General features: G+C 52.8%; 1 protein-coding gene across 9 annotated transcripts in view; it reads left to right on the plus strand.

Moving 5' to 3' along the window:
- The window catches only part of SH3BP4 (SH3 domain binding protein 4), a 103,590-nt gene that overhangs the window by 41,397 nt on the left and 43,555 nt on the right, over positions 1 to 18,638 (plus strand). For 7 of the 9 annotated variants that reach the window (XM_009238261.4, XM_063713140.1, XM_054550013.2 and 4 more), the window contains exon 2: positions 2,119 to 2,192. The gene's annotated coding sequence lies outside the window, so the exon portion shown is untranslated. Of the gene's footprint in view, positions 1 to 2,118; positions 2,193 to 4,574; positions 4,758 to 5,159; positions 5,347 to 18,638 lie in introns of all 9 variants that reach the window. The other 2 variants (XM_063713137.1, XM_063713142.1) reach the window with 1 other exon arrangement.

Genomic DNA, 18,638 nt, shown 5'->3' on the forward strand with positions numbered 1-18,638 from the left:
AGGCTGAGATGAGCCCCGGGGGTCGGTTTCTCGAAGCCCCTGTCAGAGCTGATGTTCGGGCCACACGTTCTCTTGGGGTGATCCGTTCTGTGTCACTGGACTCTCCCTCCCCTCATTTCCTTACTGGCCCAGTAGTAACTGCAGCCACTGGAGGCGGGTCCCCACTGAGGCAGTTCCCATCTGTCCTTTATGAAGGCCTGCGATGGACCCACCTGATGAAGGGGCCCAGCAGTGCCGGTGCCTGCCTAGAATTCAGGATGGAGATTCCGAGTACCCTGACCACGGCATAGGGGCTTGGGGTACAAAGGAAAGAAGAGGCACTAGGTTCTCAGAGATGCTGGTGCAGTGGCTTTTAGAATCAGAAAGAAAAAATGGGAAATACACACTCACGGTAGAGGAAATGGGAGAAGTTGCGAAGTCTGAAAAAGGCAGGGACATATACCATGAGGCCAGCCTCATTCGTAGTTTCACTTCCCCCAGGTTTTTTTCAGTGTCCTTTTATTTCTTTTAAGATGATGAGATTTTCAACTGTTCTGTCTTGACATGACTCTTTGGAGAACGAGTACTTTGAGAGATATTCTGAAGAGCTCTGAGCAACATGGTAGACCCATTTCAAAGGAGGGGGATGGACAGATGGCGGCGTCCTGCCTTCTCTGCTGAGAACGGGGCCGCCTTGTGATTCCTGTCCAGAAAATCAGCCTGGGTGCAGGTGGCTGTGCTGGAGCCGTGGTGGCACCTGCAGTCCTGCCTGTCTCTTCCCACCCTTTGTTTTTGTCTTTGGTTTCAGATCTTTTGTGTTTGTGCATATATTTTGTCACATTGTTGCGGCCTTTTTCGTAGCGTTCATTGATTCTTTTCATTTTGCCTGTGTGATTTTGCACATCGCTTGTACCCTTAGAAGGTCCGTGTCTACGTAGAGATCAACTATACAACCAGATTTTCTGTTACCTATTGGGCGATTTCCTTTCCTCCCTCCCTCTCCCCTCCACACCCTTCTATTGATCTGGAATTCATTTTGTCTTTGGGTATGAGTTGAAGCCCTGAAGGGGGGTGGTCTGTGCTCTGAACACCAGCCAGTTGTCCCAGCATCACAGGGAATGATTCTTTCCTTCTTGGGTGATTGTGATGCTCCTTTTAATTGCATGTTAAGTATTTATGTGGATGGAGGTCTGTTCTGGGCTGTCTGGTTCCTGCGGAGGATGAGTGGCCATGATTGAGGGAAGGTGTCCAGAAGGAAGTTCCCACTCCTTCTTTCACAGTCTGATGAGGTCCTGGATTCCTCTGAAGGCCCTGGGGCCCACTCCGTTATTCCTGCGGAGGAAGTCAGCCTGAGGGGGAGGGCGTCGTGGTGGCACCTGCAGTTCCGTCTGTCGCATCGACGTTGGCTAGTTCTGCTCTCAAAGGCGCCGGCTCTGTAGTGATGTCAGCGCCGTGTGACTTGAGGAGACCCCATTGCTGCGGTGTGTCTGGGGTTCATCTTCAGGGCGCAGCTGATAAGATGCTTCTGTTGCGCTCACAATGCCAGTCATTGCAGCAGAAGTAGTGGCAGGTGACGGGAGACTCCGTGTTGGGGTGAGAAAAGGCACAATAAGCTATTGTCACAGGCAGGGCTCCCTGTGAAGCAGACCATGACGCAGAGGCCACTGGGCAGGACGTTTAGGTTTGCTGGGGAGCACAGCAGCAGGGGAAGAGGACAGTGAGGCTGGGACGCAGCCTCCATGCAGCCTGTCGCTGACCCCACAGGAGCTCTGGCCTGGGCCAGACTGCTGAGTCAGCCTGATTCAGGAGTAGGGTGAGGGGCAGGCTTTGTTACCCTGCGTTGGTCACTGGCCTGGTCATTGGGTGCAGGCTGGCTCAGGAAGGGGACTGATGTGACCTCAAGAAGGGCTCTTCCAGTGAGACAGTTCTGGGTGGCCCTCGGTGAAGGTCCTTCCTCTGGCCACACTCCAGAGTTGGCTTCAGAAGGGGACCTGGGGGCCGCGTGGCAGCGTCCACCACCGTCCTCACCTGCCGTGGAAATGCACTGCAGAGCCCGTCTGTCCTCCAGGACGTGAAGCAGGCCTGAGTTCTGCGCTGGATAGGACTGAAGCTCACTCGTGTTTCCTTCTTGTTTTGCAGCGTCTCCCTTCTCTGCTGGACAGAAGGCCGTGTCCTGGGACTTCTCTGACGGCGGGACGCTGCGGCTGTACCAGGTAGGCAGTGCAGGCATGGTGTGAGTGGGTTGCCGTACCTGGACCCACTTTACCATGTCATGACCAAGGTGCCGGACTCATGGGGAGATGGCCCCAAACGTGTGCAGAGCAGCTGCAGGAGGGAGAACGCTTCTGGAAGCTTCTGGTGACACTTGACCTTTCTCAGGCACTGCAGGCCTGTCCCTCATGGTGCTCTCCTCCTGTCCTCGAAGCCCACAGTGTTGTCCCCAGTGTGGGAAGGTCATTTGTCATCCTGGCATCCAGAAGCCCAGCCCCGGCGCATTCCCAGAACAGCCCCGTGTTTCTCTTTTCAGCGAATCCCCTTTCTGTTGCCACCCGTGGAACGTTCTCACTCTTCCAAGAAGCCAGGCTAGCAGCTCATCCCCGCCCCAGCAGCCGCGGGACAGAGCCCAGGTTGGGTGGTGTGTGCGCAAAGGAGGGATTGTTCTCATGTCGCAGGACGAGATGGGGATGGACCCGCGGTTAGAGGTCACCCTCCCTGGGGCGTCAGGAGAGCATTTGTCCTTGAAACACGCTGGCAGAAAATGTTCCAAGGAAGCCTTGGCTGGTGTTCGTGAGGAAGAGCTGGATTAAATGGTGTTCTGATAAAATGTTCCTGGAGGTTTTCTTGGCTGTTCTTGGCTTTTATACTCCTGGTTGGCAATAGAAGGGACACCCTTTTTTGTAAAGTCGGTTGGATAGGATCACCTACCTCATAGGGCGGGCGCAGCCTCTACTTTTTTAAAAAGCAGCATACAAGTCTTTCCCCACCAAGTAGAAAGGATTGGATCTAAGTAAACATTTGGATGCTCAAGGCCAAAGGGGGAGTTGAGAAGCCACAGCTCACATTGGGATTCCTTTTTGGGCCACGTTGGAATTTTAAAAGCCCTTCTAAATAAAGCAGGCAGCTACTTGCACTGTTTCAGGTTTTTCTTTAAATACTGTAAACTGAGGATAGCTGATTGGATTTTGTTTCAACTTCTCCCCCCACCCTTTCTGTCCTGTCTCTTTGTTTTCCAGTATCTGCCTGTGTGCCTTAGGATGGAGAGAAGGTTTGAGATGTTCAGGAGGAGGCTCAGGGCTTTTCATAGTGACGTGAGGAATTCAGGGGTTCTCTGGTCCCAGGGTCAGTCCTCCGCCCACTGGGGCCTCAGCGACTTGAAACACTTCAGGCCGGGCAGAGGCCACCAGCAGGCCTTTCCTTATAAGTGCAGCCCCTGGCCCTGGAGGCTGTGGTCTCTTTGGGCTGCGGTGAACCCTCCTGAAAGGCATCCACATTCCTGGCATTCTTTCGGCCTGGCATTGGTCAAAAAGCGGGGGTTTCCAAAATCAAAGGCGAGCACTGCAGCATGGTTCTTGTCTGTAGATAAACTGGAGAGACACCAGAGGTTTGTGCGGCGTGGTTCTCTGTGGGCCCCCACATGGACTCGCCTCGCTGGACTTTGCATTCGGGGCATTGCCAGAGCAGGCCCCATCCTGAGCAAAGCAGGAGGAGGTTAATGGGGTCCCTCTCGGGCTCCAGCAGTTCCTTGGGCGGCACACATGTGGTTTGCTTTTTCTGACCCTGTGCCAGAGTTACTGGGGCAGCAAGACGTCTGGGAAGAGGAACGGGAGGGTGGGACGGGTGCTGCCATCCCACAGAGGTGCCCGCTTGTCTCCATGGCAGGCACACAGGCTTCTGGGAGCCTGGTGAGGGAGGTGCACCTAGACTTGCCCTGGATACAGTGGGCAGAGCATTGCATGTGCCTCTGGGTGGGGTGTAGGGGTGCTTGGGGGCGTGGGTCCCCACAGCAGTTAGAGACTATCCACACAGGCCACCGCACTTTGAGCTGATTTTCGTTTTGCCTTGTTTTCCCAGAGGCATACATGCAGTGTTTTTTTGGTGCCTCTGAATTGTCACAGTCTGATTTGCCTGGGGGTCAGTGAGAGACACGGCTGCCCAGGGTTTCCATTTCCAGGCCCTGAGTTTTGCCCATGGCAAATTTTGTGATTTGCATGTAGTTCCCGCCTCATGGGTTCAAGTTGTTAACCTGATCCTGCTCCCACAGTCATCACCGTCAGAGGTTCAGAGGTAGTTTATCCTGGTGCCTGGTGTCCTTCAGGATGAAGGAGGCAGCAGAAATGCTCCCTGACTCGGTTCTTAAGACCAGAATGACCGAGGAAACAGAGGCCTGCAGCAGGGCACAGCCGACTGCTCCTCCGGGGAGTGTCAGCCAGGGGGTGGAGCCGGTGCAGAGACCGAGGCCCCACAAGGCCTGCCCCTGTGGTTGTTCCCACTGTCCCACTGATGGCTGGGAAGGGTGAGCTCCAGCCCTCGGTGGCTTGAACATCCTCTGTAGTTGTGTCTGCTCAAGGCCTGGGAACACCCTGCCTGTTTCACAGATGAGAAGCTCATCTCAGAGTACTCAGAAACCCAGAATACTTCATTGAAGTTCAAGTTCAGAGGGTGATTAAGAAGAATTGGAGGACTGCGTGCGGTGGCTCATGCCTGTAATCCCAGCACTTTGGGAGGCCGAGGCGGGCGGATCACGAGATCAGGAGATCAAGACCATCCTGTCTAACACGGTGAAACCCTGTCTCTACTAAAAATACAAAAAAATTAGCCGGGCGTGGTGGTGGGCACCTGTATTCCCAGCTACTTGGGAGGCTGAGGCAGGAGAATCGCCTGAACCCAGGAGGCAGAGATTGCAGTGAGCTGAGATTGTACCACTGCACTCCAGCCTGGGCGACAGAGTGAGACTCCATCTCCAAAAAAAAAAAAGTCTCGGAGCCCAGCCTGCAATCCAGCTGCATTTGTGTGTCCCCTGAACCACTCCTCTGTTCCTTTAGCTTAGCTGGATGCCTGGGGGGGTACATGAACCACATGGGCTGGTACCACACCCCCTCTAGACTGGCCAATGGGAATAAATTGTGAGCTACAAACAGGAGACATAAAAATGAACAGGTAAACGTGATTTTTTTTCTTAGGATTGTAAATTCACACGACAGTTGAAGGTGCAGTGAAGAAATGGGTGGTAGCAGAGTCACCCACTCTCCACAGGGCGACTGGCCACACAGGCTCTGCCTGGGCACCTCCTGCCCGGACCATGTGGAAAGTCTTCAGGGGTCACGTCAGACTGAGGGTCTCCAAAGTTCCTGTCCCTTTGTGTGTTTGGTGAGCTTTTTGTTTGTTGGTTTTGGTTTCGAGGTGAAAGTCACATAACATCCAGCTTAACACTGCAGTGGGCATCGAGTACATTCTTTGTCCTGTGTCACCACCGCCTTTCTCTCATTTCAAAACTTCCTCATCACCCTGGAAGAGCACCCTGTACTCACTATGTCACCACTCCCACTGCCCCTGCCCCCGCTTCTGGCAACCACTAATTGGTTTACTTTTGAGGTTTGCATTGGGCTAAGTCCCCATGGCCTTCGATCTGTGACAGAGATCCTGGCTTTCATACATCCTTGGGACAGAGAAACTAAGGCCAGTGTCCTTAATAGCATGACCAGGTCTGCTTGGACTGTCCGTTGAGGTGACCTGCAGGCACTGATTCTGCACCTGCCAAGGCCTGACCTCCCCGTTATCAGCAGATAATCCAATAGAGGAGAAGGGCACTTGAGGCCATGCAGCGGCTGAACGGGAAGCTGTGCTCAGCGTCTCTCCAAGCCTCTGCATTCCGGTGACAACGTCCGCAGGGCCTCAGTGAATAAACCGCTGCAAATGCACGTTGGTGAGGCCATCAGCTGCCGAAGGGAAGCTGGGGAATCTGGACAGAGGAGAAAGAAAAGTGAGCCGCACTCCGGCAACACATTGGACTAAGAACGGCGCCTGCCTTCTTAAGAGGCTTGTTTTGTGGTGTCATGACTAGCCTGCCTTACACCTTTCTTAAAGCAAGCATGTTGTGAGTTCACAGGAGGGATTTTTAACATACCTGAGGCTTTGGGGACAAAAGATATCAGTCAAAGAAAGATTCCGCATTACTTATTTCAAGAGCCTTTGAATCTCTTGCTGAAATCTGCTCCCATTTTGAAGAACCTTCCCATCAAATCAGAAAAGCCCTGATTTTCCTGTCTCTGTGTCTGGAATTGTCCCCTGCCCTGTTGTTAGTTCATTCCTTAAAGTTGTCTGGGCAGACTGCAATTTCAGAAGGGCACCTGGTTACATTTCATTCTTGGGTCAGAAAAATACCTATGCAAAGAGCTTCTGACTAAGCATAGACAGATTTCAATTATTGGCACAATAGCATGTTACATAAATCAATTTCCTTGGGCCTCAGTTTCCTCCTTGGTAAAGATGGAACCTGGGTCTCCGAAGGTTCTCAGAGACTAAAAAGGAATCGAAGACACCCTCAGACTTGCTCAAGAAGAAAAGGGGGCAGCGTTATTGGAATGATCCAGAAAGAGAGCATAGTGAGTCTTCTTAAACTTTGAGAAATGAATTGGTCATCAAAAATTAGACTTTCCTCTCACCTGTGCAGCTGGCTCTGTCACCCGGCCTCTGCTGCTCACCACCAGCACACACCTGGCCTGGGAGTGGCTGCCAGCCAATGTGCAGCAGCCCTTTGCAGGACCTGCCCTTGGGCCTCTTGAGTTTCTGAGCATCCAAGTCTCAGAAGCAGCTGGTTGGGCCAGCTCAAGCTCTGGGTCCACTGTGGATTGATTCACCTGTACCTGGTCTCCACCACTGATCCATCTGGAGAGGGGTGAGGCCACAGGGGTTTCCGGGCTGGGGGTGTGCCTGGGCCAGGCAACAACAGCCACTGGGACCCCCAGGCAATCGGGGAAGTGGCACTCACTCATCCTTAGCTGGGCTTCTCTGCAGGCTCCCTCCCTCCTTCCCTTCTTCCTTCCTTTCGGAACTCCCTGCAACCCTATCACGTTAAGCAAGTCCTGTAGTCTCTCTGGGCCTCACTTCTCTCACCTGCTTATGGAGGGCCCCCGAGCCTCAGCTGTGTGGCTTCACTGTTAACATGTTATTGATGTGACCAGGGGGGCCGCCCCTGTCCCTGACATTTCATTCATGCCGTTCTCCCATGCAGGTTGCTCTCCTGATCTCGGCCCCGCCCTTTGGTTCCAGGGGATATGAAGGTCAGAGGAGGGATTAGCATGATCCACTGGCCAGAGTCAATAACACGGGGCCCCTCCTTCCAAGAGGTCAGCAGGAGGCTTAGCCAGAAGGGGAAGCCTGGATCTTGGGGTCAGGCTCTGATGCTTTGTCTCTGAGCCGCTGACACGGAGGACGTCAAGCTGCGATGTTCATGTCCCCATTGGGTAAAGGTGGGTCCTGTAGTCCCACATGTGGTGTGCTCTGAATCTCCTTTCCATTCTGTTGGAGGGTCAGAGGGACTTGAAAGATCGCAGAGCCCAGCCTTGCATTTGGCAGAGGTGGAAGCAGAGACATAAAGGCCAGGGACTTGTCCCGGGTCCTACCCGCCATCTGGTGCCCCACACACTGGGGCCTGTCCCCACTGCCAGCAGCTTCTGTGTGGGTTCTGCCTTCTTCTGCACTGGTGGTGTCTCCCCATCGCCCCAGCTGCTCGTGGGCAGGCATCACCTTTTTCTGACCCCTTTCCTTCCCCCAGGCAGCTCTGGACTTTGCTCTCAGTAAACACAACTTGATTCTTTTCCTTCTTACCTTATCATTGCCCATAAATCCCATTTACACAGTGCCCACTTTTGTGTCTGAGCTGGGATGTACAACCTCGTCTCTGCCTCCAGTTTTTGAGAAATGAATTATAAACAGTGTTAGACAGAGGCTCTGGCTTGACTTGGGGCATCTGCTGCTCTTCCCGGCCTTGGTCTTCTGAAGGTAACTGTTATCAGTAACAGAACAGATGTGTTTATGCTGGGCTCCTTTGGCATGGCCCTTTGAGGGGGTCTGTGAAACCCCTGAAACTGCATGCAGAACTTTACAGATGGAGGTGGTTTTCTAAAGAGAGGGTCCAGAGACTTTGTCAGATTCCTCAGATGATTTGCACCCTCAAAAAACGTTAACAACCTCTGAGCTGGAGGAAGGCCTAAGACAAGCCTATCGCACTTGGAGATAAGATAAGCCCAGGCGGGACCTAATGGGGCCTGAATGTCTTGGCCGGAGTGCGCAGCTGAAACGGAGATGACACTTGACAGAAACCAGTGTAAAACTCTCTCCTTCCCTTTATTTAGCTTTTATTTTTTGTGCTTTTCATTAAGTAGAGATATTCTTTGCCCGCTTACAGAACAGGGAAGACCTGGCTTTTGAAAATTATCTTTAGGTTTTTCATTGAATTTGGTCTTATTCTGAACAATACCTGAACGTCAAAGGTGCTGCCCTAGATAGGTTAATAGAAACCCACAGTCCAGGGCAAGAGGCAGCATCCAGGGAGCCTGTGGACAGGTGACTGGAGAGATGAGTTCTCACGGACTGTTCGGGCTACTTGGTGTTCAGGCCTGGACATTTCAGTGCTGCATTTGAAGAGGAATTATGAATTGGCTCTCAAAGGAGGGTGAGGTGTTTTGTTTTTTGTTTTTGTTTTTGTTTTTTTTGACATGGAGTCTTACTCTGTTGCCCAGGCTGGAGTGCAGTGGTGCAATCTCAGTTCACTGCAACCTCCGCCTCCCGGGTTCAAGTGATTCTTCTGCCTCAGACTCCAGAGTAGCTGGGATTACAGGTGTGCGCCACCACACCCGGCTAATTTTTGTATTTTTAGCAGAGACAGGGTTTCACCACGTTGGCCAGGCTGATCTCAAACTCCTGACCTCAGGTGACCCGCCTGCCTCGGCCTCCCCAGAGTGCTGGGATTACAGGTGTTAGCCACCACACTGGGCTGGAGAGTACATTTTTAAATGATGCAATTCTGGGGCCATCGTCAGATTTGGCGAAGAAGAAGCTGTGGGAGAGAACTGTTAGTATACAGGGTTTGAAGAACTCTCCTGCAAGCTTATTTTATATTTAAATCGTGCACAGTGGTTTATAGTTTGCCAAGCTCTCTTGGGTTTGTTATGTTGTGTAATCTTCTCAAGGACAGGTGGGTTGAGCCAAGTGTTCATTAGCAGCCTCGTTTTACAGGTGAGGAAACTTGTGCCTCAGAGACGCTGAAGTCATCAAACCAAGGTCAAGTCGGATGCGGTGGCTCATGCCTGTAATCCAAAGGAGGCTGAGGCGGGCGGATCACTTCAGTCCAGGAGTTCAAGACCAGCCTGGGCAACATAGCAAAACCTGGTCTCTATAAAAAATACAAAAAAATAGCCACTCGTGCCAGTGACACTTGTATCCCCAACTACTCAGGAGGCTGAGATGGGAGGATTGATTGAGCCCAGGAGGTCAAGGCTGCAGTGAGCTGTGATCACGCCACTGCACTGCAGCCTTCATGACAGAGCGAGACCCTGTCTCAAAAACAAAACAAGTAAAACAAAAAGGGTCAGGCATTTGGCAGAGATGGACCCCAATAGAATCTTCTGAACCCAGTGCCGTGACATAGGGTCCCTAGAGCAGATGGGCTGGGTTCAGATGACGGAAGGCCACACAAGATTCTAGAATTGTCAGCAGAGGGAGGAGTTGCCTGACAGTAGCAGATTCCAAGGAGGGCCCGGATGAACCTCCAACGGGAATGCTGATTCCGTTCTGCCTTTGATCTCTTGATTTCAAAAGAACTTGAAGTAACTTGAACCTGGCTGCCATCTGCCCAGGCATAGATGTGTGCCAGGAGGCAGGTCTGCATCTAAGTTGCTATGAAATAGTTTGCCCAACTAGGATGCTACGTTTCTTTAGAAAATCTTCAAGCTATCACACGTGAATAGGCTTCTGATCGAATAAGCCCAGGGCTTCGGTGGATGGGTCGTGGCTGGCAGCAGGGCCAGCATGGCCCTGTCCTTTCAGTCCTCTGTGGCAGGGACCCAGAAAACAGTACCCAAGGGCTGGAACCAGCATGACCAAGGAGAGCTCTCCCCTGGCCAGGGCCTGGCGCTGAAACACCAGATTCTAGGGTGGACTTAGATCCTACAAACCCAGGCCACGGAGGCCAGGGTACCAATGTTTTCATTTGACAGGAAAAAAGGGGATACTTTGGAGGTGCAGATAATGCATCCTCACTGTGCAGGTCAGGGACATGAGAGCAGAATGAGGGTCATTCGAAGGATGGAGTGTCCGTTTACTGTTATCTGCTGAGAAGCAGACCCTGTTTTCTTCCCATTTTGCCAGCACCTGTGTGTAGCCTGGACTCCGGAACTAAACTCTCTGGTCTGGTGGGTGGAGGGGGTCAAATCTTGGTGAGAAACAGTTGCATGGCTCTGCTCGCTGACCTCTGCTGGGCCTCAGTTTGCTCCTCTGTAAAATGGGAGTGAGAAGTCGCAGTTATGGGCATGTGACGCCTTCCCAGTCACGCTCCTATGCAGGGAGATGTGGCTCTGGCATACAGAAGCTGAACTCACAGTGATGGTGACAGACGCTAGAGGCTAGGGGGATTGGAGTGTCTACATCCAGTTGGCTCCAGGGATGGCCCCACCCCTATCCTCACCTCGGTGTGATTTTAGGGGCCACAGTCTGTTCCTGTTTTCTCTTAGCTGGTTTGAGTTGGGTTTTTAGAGTCCTAAAACCCACCCAAGATGGCCCTAGGTACCTGCCCTCTGTGGGGTGCATTGCTCCAGTGGGACTGCAGGCTTTGGGGCTCCCCGTTAGCACCCCAACAGCTCCCAGCTCCTGGCCGTCACTTGGTGAAGTTTGCCACGGCTTCCCCTGTTGGTGGCGTTTTTCCTGTGCCTGACTGACTAGGTACCTTCCTAACTCCTAACTAAACATAAGTTTTCTTTTTCTATGCTTTAGTAGTTATTGCTCATAACAAAAATATGCTCTCGGTGTCACAGTTACTTTTAATAAATGTATCTTTCCAGACTGTTCTCTGTGCATGTGCATAATCTTTTAGCCTCAGATGCGTTCCTCATAGGCACCTTCTTAAGGTGTCATTGCCTGTAGTCGCCTCGGTGGCACTGGACCTCTTTAGAGTGGCTTTGCTTTTTTACAGGGTTTCATTATTTTTTAAAAAACTTTTATTGAAATGAAGTTCACATAACATATAATTTACCATTTTGAAATGTCACAATTCTGTGCTGTATAGAATATTCCCAAAGTTGTGCAACCACCACGTCTATCAATTTCCGGAACATTTTTTCAACCCTAAAGGGCACCCATAAACAGTCGCTGCCCGTCCTTCCCACCCCTGACAACCACTGCTCTGCTTTCAGTTTCTATGGATTCCTATGGATTTGTGTATTCTGGACATGACTTATAAATGGAACCATACAATAGGTGGCCTTTGGTGACTGTCTTCTTTTCACGGCAGAGTGTTTCCAGGGTTCATCCACGTGGCAGCATGTGTCAGAATCCCATTCCTTTTTATGGCTGCATAATATTCCATTGTATGGCTATGTCACATTTTGTTTACACTTTCATTCATTGATGGACATTTGGGTCGTTGCCCTGTTCTGGCTGTTGTGACTGGTGCTCTAGGATTCATGTATTTGATGGTCTAATTCTATTCTAAGAGCTGTCTTCTCCCATTTCCAAGTTCTTGGAGAGATCCCTGGCTTTTGATTCCTTCTTCTCCACCCCATGCCTATCCCCAGGATTTTATGAATCTCCCAGGAGCTAGGGCTTGGTATGTTGTTGTACTCACTGTTGGTGTGGACCAGCAAGGGTCGCTGTCACATAAAGGCCTGTGTTAGGTGCCATCCGCCTGCAGATCCCCCCTGGGTGTTAACACAGGACTGCGAGGAAGCGCTGCTTGTGGAGAGCAGGATAGTCAACAATAGACTTAGACCAGGTGTTTGCCCAGGTGTCACACAGGAGGCTTGTTGTGGAAAAGCAGCTTCCTGGGCATGCCCTGTGCTGGCCATGTCTGTCTGTCTGTCTGTCTCTCCCTCCCAGCCCTGCTGTGCTGTTGGCCCGGGGAGTGGCCTGAATTGGCTGCACCCCAGGGGGCTCCCCTGACTTCTGGCTTGCGGTGGAGAGGGAGGTGTCAGGGGAGCCCCTCACCTGGGGCTGACTCCGGCTCCCCTGACTGGGGGTCCCTGTCTCCCCCAGGTTCCAGTAGAGGCTTCCCCCTTCCCCACTTCCCTGGCGTCACTTCCCCCAGGGGTCCCTTCACTGTTGTAAATTGTCCCTTTCCTGTTGGGACCTTGAGTGATGTCTCAGCCCTGCTGAGTGAAGATCTCCAAGGCAGGCCCAGAACCTGCATTTTAGCAACTCTTCCCCAGTACCTTGAGCCCCTGAAAGCTGCTGAACCCCCGCCTCCACCACTCTCCTTAGTTGTTGATCTCGGCTTCCCTGTGTCTAGGCTACAGGCTGACCTCTCTTGTGCTTCTGCCTTTCAGAGCTTCAAAGGAAGCACATGTTTGCTGAACCCTCCCAGGGATCCAGGCTTTGCAGGTTTCACACACATCTTACAAAATGCAGTGGGGGCAGAACGAGAGGAGAGCCAGAGCATGCTGGCTTTGGGAGGGGTGGCCCATTGTAAACAAGCCAGCGCTGGCCGTCCCAGGTTCCCAGGCAGGCTGGCTTGGTGGGGGCTACACACAGCCAAGCACTCTTAGCTCTTGCAGTTGGAATCCCGCTGTTGTGTGCCTGCCTGTGTTCCTGGCTGTGGGAGGCACCAGGGGGAGGTTTTGATCCCTGGGGGAGTAGGAAGCCGGCCCAGCCCCTGCAGCTGTCTGGCCCCAGCCACTAATCCTGGGCAGGAGCCGCCTGTCCTGGCATGGTGCTGGGCTGGCTGGAGCGGAGTGACCTGAGAATGGGGCCTGCTTTGTACCAAGAGCACAGGCCGGCCACGGCTTTTCTGACCTAGCGAACAGGATGGAAAAAGGACAGCAGGTGGGAGATGGGAGTCAGCCTTGGTCTCCTTTGTCTTTGCGGGCTTTGTTCCGCGAGGCTTTTTTCTTTCCTGCCCTTTTCCTTTGGGCTGGGCGTGGGTGTGTTTAGAAAATCTCAGAGCGGCCACTTGCTGCCCGGGGGGTATCATACGCATCGTGGGTTTGGTCAAGAGTGGATCCATCAGAAATCTGTGGGGTAGCATTTTTTAGGAAACGAAGCATAGTGCCTTTTATTCCTAATGGATTTTTAGCTGTGATACAAAAGCATTCCCGGAAGGAAGCCAGCGGATGAAGGTCCCGATGGTGCTGGGCTGGCTGCAGTTGGGACCACAGGACTCTCGGAAGCAGAGGGCCTGTGCTCTCAGGGGCCTGTGGTCTCAGGAGTCTGTGGACTCAGGGGACCCCGTCGCTCTGCTTTGCCAGGGGCTGCCCAGCCTAGATTGCTGCTGGGCCAGCACCCCGCGGGCTCTCAGATGAGACTGGCAAGGCCAAGGGTATGAGGCCTGTTCCCAAATGGAAGCGTCCGTCTGTACTGCTGCACGGCTGCCAAGACCCTCCAGCTCTGACCCTCCATCTGGGTTTTGCCTGGGGATTCAAAGAGCGGCTGGGTTAGGGGAGATAAAGGGAGGGGGACTAGGGCAGGACCTCAGTGACAGCAGCAACATGGCTGATGCACCTGGTGTTTAGTGATGAAGATTGGGGGTGCCATGCTGCATCTGTGTGTCCTTAGACAAGTTCATTCCCCAAATCCATTCCATTTCCTCTGCTCATCGGACCTGCTTCAGAGACTTAAACGAGCTGACGGAACATTTAGCACAGGGCCTGGCCACGGGTAAAGGGTGTCATCTTCCCCCGGTCAGAATGGAAATGAATTCCATTTCCTAGGGTCGGGTGAGTCCACACCTGTGAAATCAAGTAGAGGAGGGGGAGGGGAGGCAGTTGAGGGGGAGAGTCCAGGTGAGACAGGTGAGTCCCTGCAGGAAGGCGGGGTCAGGGGGCACAGAGGGGAGCTGGTCAGAGATGGAGAGACGGCAGGTGGGGTCCAGAGCAGCTCCTCCCTGCTTCCTCCAGGTTGCAGTGGAGACCAAAGGCCTGAAAAGCCCCAATTACTGACTTTCTGATCCTTTACCACAGGGCTTCTCACCTGGGGCGACCTTGCCTCTCTCAGCCCCCCAGGGACATTTGGCAATGTCTGGAGATTTGTGGTTGTCACCACGCAGGGAGGAGGGAGGAGGTTCCAACCGGCATGGAGTGGGTAGAGCCTGAGGACGCTGCTGCAGGTTGTACAGTGCCCAGGACAGCCCACAGCGAAGATGGATCCGGCCCCAAATGTCAGCAGTGATAAGGTGGAGAAATGGTTTTCCAGACAGTCTGCTGGTTCACCTAGAGAATTGATTGACTGGTTTTGGAGGAAGGAGGAATTTAGGATGAGGGATTTCTGGGCCTGCCACTTGCTAAGTGGGGAAGAAGAGGCCAGGCGTGCAGTGCTTGAGAGGCTGTGGCCATCCTGAGCCCGTGGGGGCAGCTGTGGGTAGTGCTGAGGAGGCAGGATAGAGACAAGGTTTGGGCATCAGCAGAGATGCCCCTAGCCATTCCCAGGGTGGACTCAGGCATCTGAGGAGAATGCGCCAGCAAGGAGACCAGCAGAGCAGAGATGGACACCGGAGAGGTTGGACGTCAAGGCAGGCAGGTGAGGAGACCCTCTGAAGGAGGCCAAGAAGGACCAGGCGTGGGGGGTGGAGGATGCCCCGTGAGCTGCACCCCCGCGGGAAAGGGAGAGTCGCAGCTGGGTGGCTCGGAGGTTTCAGAGCTGTCAGGAAAGCTGCCCTGGGACTTGGCCGTCTGTGTGGCCTTCCTCTCCAGCCTGGGTGGGAACAGTGTCATGAGCCATTAGGTGGGAGCTGGTGCCCGGGGAGGTGTGGCACAGCTTGAGGGGCCACGGCAGGATGTGTATAAGCTGAAAGGAAGGAGGCCTGTTTGCCACCCTCACCTCCCAGCTCAGCCAGCCTGAAGCCCTGGGCTGGGACAGCCCCTTGGTGGGAGGGAGGCCCTTTGATGCAGTCGGGGCTGTGTGGTCGCCTGGCATGAGATCTGGGCTGCAGCCTCCCTGCAGGGCACCAGGAGGGCCAGAGAGAAAACGCCAGGAAGAACCAGCCGAGGCCTGCTCAGGAACCATGGCGAAATAAAGCAGGAGGCAGAGAACGCTTGAGGTGCTATCTCTTGTACCGCTTCTCCTTGTAGGTGGTTATTTTCTCCTGATTCTCTTTTTGGTACCCTCTGTGTAGAATAATGCTCCTTAGGTACTTTCTAGTTGGAGACAAGAAAGAAGCTTCTCCAAGCTCCCCTTGGTTCTGGCGGTGTCCTCTGGCTCTGGATCACTCTTGGTGCCCTTTCCAAGCACCTCTCCCTATGTCGCTGTAAAAACTCCAAGGCAAACAAGCTGTGAATTATCAAAAGGCCACTGGCCTCTGGTGAACTCATTCTCCTGCTGGGAAACCTGTTGGGTAGGTTTTGTTCTATTTTATCTCCACCTGGTATGGGTTTGTAGCAGAGGCCCTATTGAAAAACGGGGTGATTCACACACTTTGCTCATTTATGCTTTGCTTTAGAAAGGAAAGCAATGGGAGCAGCTGGCTGCTGCCTGCCTGTTTTTTGTCTGACTGTCCTGTAAGCTCTAGCATACTAGCACAACACCGGGGTTCCAGCTGGCTTACAGGGGCTGGGCTGACATTTGCCCAAGGGACAGGTGGAGGGACAGCTTGTGTTCTCTGGGATTGTCTAGAAATCAGCTGATTTGCATAAGAATGTTTCCCCATAGCTGAGAGCTTAATGTTCATCACTGATCCATTGGTGAGTTTATTGAAATAGAAATGGTTCCGGGTAGAATATACTTGCCTCCTTACCACCTGAAGCACTATTACTTGGGATAACCAGGCTTCCCAGAGTGCTGTCTGGGCCCTCCTGCTGCCCAGCTACCGTCTGAGCTCTGCAGGTGCCATCCGGCCTGCAGTGTGTGTCTGTCTGCCGTGGGCCTCCACTCTGCAAAGGCAGTTGTCCCCTCCACTTCCAAGGAACAAAACTCAGAGGCTCACTCCAGTATGGCGGGATGGTTGAAAGGACCAAAGTGTCACTGAATGAGCCAGAGATAAGAGGATCTTAAAGGAGAGTTTGGGAGAGGGGCCGTGGTGTGGTGTGCCTGGGACCCTGGAGGACGGAGCTCCTAGGTCATTACATCTAAGAGTGCTTTGGGGATTCACCTCCTTCCGTTGGCCTCCATTATTTCTCGGCTTCTCTGTTGTGTTTCTTCTCTCTCTCCTTGGCCTCTCTCTGCATCTGTGTCTGTTCTTTGCTAGCCGGCCTGCCTTTGATGGTAACTGCTCTCTGGGGTCTTGCCCTTGACCCTTGCCTCCTTCCCATATCCTTGATCTCATCCTCTCTCTGCGGATCTCTCCCCAAATGTCTATTCCAGATCTAATCAAGATTTACCTCTCACTGCCAGAGCCATGTGTTTGCTCCTCCTGGGGGTACCCCACATTGGCATGTCCAGGAGAAAACCCTCTACCTTCCGTTTTCTCCATGCTGCCCACATTCAGCCTATTTTGGGGATCCCAGCTAATAGCGTCTTTGTGGTTTTCGCTCACCACCTCCATGTCACCCCCAGGACCTGCCTCTTGCTCCTGGGAAAGTGTGTTAGTCTCGCCTCTCCTCAAACCTTCCCTGCCGTGATGGAGATGCTCAGTCACCTCCTTCTGGTGAGTGCTGGAGCTTCCTGGGGGGTCTTTTTTCAGGGTTACCTCCTGCTTATCTACCCTTCATCCCATCCTTGGGATCCCCCAAACTACTGAGGGTGTATCATCTCCTCCTTGGCAGCCTGACTTGCAGATTAGAGACCCCTCCCCATGGTGCAAACGGTCCCTATGGCTCCCACCCCAGGTTTTCTCCGTAAACCTTGAGCCAGTACACCTTTGCGCACCAGAAATAATGGGTGTTTCTGTGAGCCCCCTTTGCTCTGTCCCTGGGCCCACCCTACTTCATCTCCAGTTGCTTGTCTGAGTCCTGTGGCACTGACCTCCCGTGCTGGGCCCAGCCTGCTTCATTGGGAGGCCCGCAGGGCAAGGTGCACACAGTAGGCCCCAGAACTACCTGGTCCAGCTGTTTGGTGGCTAGAGGCTTGGCTTCTCTGCATCTCGGTTTCCTCATTTGTGAAATAGAGGTCATAATCCTTATCTGTCTCATAGGGCACTTGTGATACACAAATGAATTAACACATTGAAAGCTTTTAGAATGGTGCCTGACACACACCCAGCAGCCAATGAATGTTGCAGGGCGTACTGGTTCCCTAGGGCTGCTGTAACACAGTGCCAAGGACTGCGTGCCTTAAAGCAGAAACACATTCTCACAGTCTGGAGGCTGGAGCCTGAAAGCAAGATGTTGGCAGTACTGTGTCTCTCCAAAGACTCTAGGAGAACCCTTCCCCGCTCTCCAAGGAGAACCCTTCCTCCCTCTCCTAGAACCCTTCCACCCTCTCTTAGGAGAACTCTTCTTCCCTCTCCTAGGACAACCTTTCCTCCCTCTCCTAGAACCCTTCCTCCTTCTCCTAGGAGAACCCTTCTTCCCTCTCCTAGGAGAATCCTTCTTCCCTCTCCTAGGAGAACCTTTCCTCCCTCTCCTACGAGAACCCTTCCTCCCTCTCCTAGGAGAACCCTACCTCCCTCTTCTAGAACCCTTCCTCCCTCTCCTAGGAGGACCCTCCTCCCTCTCCTAGGAGAGCCCTTCCTCCCTCTTCTAGGAGAACCCTTTCTCTCTCTCCTAGAACCCTTCTTCCCTCTTCCAGGAGAACCCTTTCTCTCTCTCCTAGAACCCTTCTTCTCTCTTCTAGGAGAACCCTTCCTCTCTCTCCTAGAACCCTTCTTCCCTCTCCTAGGAGGACCCTTCCTCCCTCTTCTAGGAGAACCCTTTCTCTCTCTCCTAGAACCCTTCTTCCCTCTTCTAGGAGAACCCTTCCTCTCTCTCCTAGAACCCTTCCTCTCCTAGAACCCTTCCTCCCTCTCCTGGAACCCTTCCTCCCTTTCCTAGGAGAGCCCTTCCTCCCTCTTCTAGGAGAACCCTTCCTCTCTCTCCTAGAACCCTTCCTCTCCTAGAACCCTTCCTCCCTCTCCTGGAACCCTTCCTCCCTCTCCTAGGAGAACCCTTCCTCCCTCTCCTAGGAGAACCTTTCCTCTCTCTCCTAGCTTCTGGTGGTTGTTGGCAGTCTTTGTTAGCTTAAAGCCGCGTTCCTGCAAAAAATGTCTGCCTTCATTGTTATGTGGCCCTCTTCTGTCTGTCTCTGTACTGGATTTAAATTTCCCTCTTATAAGGACACCAGTGATTGGAGTTACAGCCCATCCTAATTCAGTATGACCTCATCTTAACTTGGTCACATCTGCAAAGACCCTATTTCCAAATAAGGTAAAATGTGCAGGTACTAGGAGTTAGGAATTGAACACATCTTTTGGGGTGACTCAGTTCCACCCATAACAGTGGCTCTCACTGTCTTCCCTGGATCATAGTCTCTATGATAGCTCTCGTCTGTGTCTTTGCTGTTTCTGTAAACCTGCTAAGAACAGCGACAGTCTTGCTTTTCTTTGT

The sequence above is a fragment of the Pongo abelii genome, chromosome 11, assembly GCF_028885655.2.
Source record: "Pongo abelii isolate AG06213 chromosome 11, NHGRI_mPonAbe1-v2.0_pri, whole genome shotgun sequence".
NCBI classification, from domain to species: domain Eukaryota; kingdom Metazoa; phylum Chordata; class Mammalia; order Primates; family Hominidae; genus Pongo; species Pongo abelii.